The sequence below is a fragment of the Vombatus ursinus genome, unplaced genomic scaffold, assembly GCF_900497805.2.
Source record: "Vombatus ursinus unplaced genomic scaffold, bare-nosed wombat genome assembly UNPS02014863.1, whole genome shotgun sequence".
NCBI classification, from domain to species: Eukaryota; Metazoa; Chordata; class Mammalia; order Diprotodontia; family Vombatidae; genus Vombatus; species Vombatus ursinus.
The window spans coordinates 16,237,420-16,240,063 of NW_020954641.1; the positions used below are offsets into that span (position 1 = coordinate 16,237,420).

Here is a 2,644-nt window from a genome sequence, read left to right on the forward strand (position 1 = left end):
ACCTGCCAGTAAGGCAGTAACTTGGCTTCGTTGTCCCCAGAAAGTTCTCTTACTCACTTAGGTGTCTGAAGAAGAATCCCTGCTGACCAGGTTCTGTGAGATTTTCAAAAGTTCTCTTTGGCCTAATTACCTTCACCTGTGCTGCATCCTCAATTGGAATCTGCTCCCCACCTTCTGGAGCTTATTAGCACCAGCAACCAAAGCCTCAGGGCATTGTCTTCCTTTTTAAAACCCTTCTCACTCAAAATACCACTTCTCAAAGGGGAAAAGCTCTTTCCTTATTTTCCACTTATTCTCTCCTTTCAGAAGCATTTCAGGAACTAACTGGACCTCATATGTTTATGAGGTAAGTTCAAATGCTCCTTGAATCCTTTTAAGACTAATGAAGTCATGCTTGCTTCAGCAGCACATATACTAAAATTGGAACGATATAGAGAAGATTAGCATGGCCCATGCACAAGCATGACATGCAAATTCAAGAAGTATTCCATATTTTTGATCATATACTAGGGCATAAAAACCTCACAATCCAATACAGAAAGGCAGAAATATTGAATGCATCCTTTTTAGATCATGATGCAATAAAAATTATATGTAATAAAGGGCCATGGAAAGATAGACTAAAAATTAATTGGAAATTAAATAATCTAATCCTAAAGAATGAGTGGGTCAAACAAAACAATCATTAACTTCAGCCAAGAGAATGACAATAATGAGACAACATATCAAAACTTACAAGATACAGCAAAAGCAGTTCTTGGGAAAAGCTTTATATCTCTAAATGCTTGCATGAATAAAATAGAGAAAGAGGAGATCAATGAATTGGGCATGCAACTAAAAAAAATTAGAAAAAGAACAAATTAAAAATCTCCAATTAAATTCCAAATTAGAAATATTGTAAACCAAAGAAGATATTGATAAAATTGAAATTAAGAAAAGAACTAATAAATACAACTAAGAGTTGGTTTTAAGAGGAGAAACAATAAAACAGATAAACCTTTGGTTAATTTGATTTAAAAAAAAAAGAAAATCAAATTACTAGTATCAAAAATGAAAAGGGTAAATTCACCACCAAATGAAGAGGAAATTAAAACAATAATTAGGAACTATTATGCCCAACTCTATGCCAATAAAATGTAAATTGCCCAGATTAACCAAAGAGGAAGAAAAACACTCAAGCCCATGTTAGAAAAAGAAATTGAACAAGCTATCAATGAACTCCCTAGGAAAAAATCCCCAAGACCAGATGGATTTATACATGAATTCTATCTTAACATTAAAAGAACAATTAATTCCAATACTACATAGGCTATTTGGGAAAATAGGCAAAGGAGTCCTAGAAAATTCTTTTTATGATACAAATATGGTACTGATACTTAAAATGGGAAGAGTCAAAACAGAGAAAGAAAATTATAGACTGATTTCCCTAATGAATATACATGCAAAAATTTTAAATAAAATATTAACAAATAGATTACAGCAATTTATCACAAAAATAATATACTATGACCAGGTAGGACTTATACCAGGAATGCAAGGCTGGTTCAATATTGGGAAAACTATCAATATAATTGATCATAACAACAACAAAGCTAACAGAAACCATATGATTATCTCAATAGATGCAGAAAAAAGCTTTTGATGAAATATAGCACCCATTCCTATTAAAAATACTAAAGAGAATGGGAATAAATACATCCTTCCTTAAAATGATAAATAGCAGGCAGCTAGGTGGTGCAATGGGTAGAGCACTGGCCCTGGAGTCAGGAAGACCTGAGTTCAAATCTGGCCCCAGACACATAACACTCACTAGCTGTGCGACTCTGGGCAAGTTACTTAACCCCAATTCCCTCATATAAAGTAAAAAAAAAAATGTTAGATTTGGATTCAGAGGACTCAGATTCAAATACCTGCATGATCTTGGGTGAATCAACACTTTGGGGTAGCTAGGTGGTGCAGTGGAAAGAGTACCGGCCCTGAAATCAGGAGGACCTGAGTTCAAATCTGGTCTCAGACCAAACACTTGACACTTATTAGCTGTCTGACCCTGGGCAAGTCACTTAACCCCAGTTGCCTTAAAAAAAAATGATAAGTAGCATCTACCTAAAACCATCAGCAAGCATTATATGTAATAGGGATAAGCTAGAAGCATTTCCAATAAGGTCTATATCCCTAAGAAATCCAAAAAAGGGGAAAAGGACCTCTTTATACCAAAATATTCATAGTGTATCATAGTATGGTGGCCAAGAACTGGAAATTAAGGGGATGCCCATTAATTGGGGAATGGCTGAATAAGTTATGATATATGAATGTAATGGAATACTATTATGCTATAAGAAATGATGAGCAGGCAGACTTCAGAAAAACCTGGAAGGACTTAAACAAACTGATGCTGAGTAAAGTGAGCAGAACCAGGAGAACATCCTACACATCAACAGCCACATTATGTGATGGACTTGATAGACTCAGCTCTTCTCAGCAATACAAGGATGTAAGACAACTCCTAAAGACTCGTGATAGAAAATGCTATCCACACCCAGAGAAAGAACTATGGAGTCTGAATGTAGACTGAAATACACAATTTGCTTTCTCTCTCTCTCTCTCTCTCTCTCCCTCTCTCTCTCTCTCTCTCTCTCTCTCTCTC

General features: G+C 35.5%; 1 non-coding gene across 1 annotated transcript; it reads left to right on the plus strand.

Annotated features, from left to right (window-relative positions):
* Positions 1–394: 394 nt before the first annotated feature.
* LOC114027864 lies at positions 395–497 on the plus strand. The gene has a single exon (XR_003567304.1). It is a non-coding gene; the product is annotated as a U6 spliceosomal RNA (small nuclear RNA).
* The last annotated feature ends 2,147 nt before the right edge of the window (positions 498–2,644 follow it).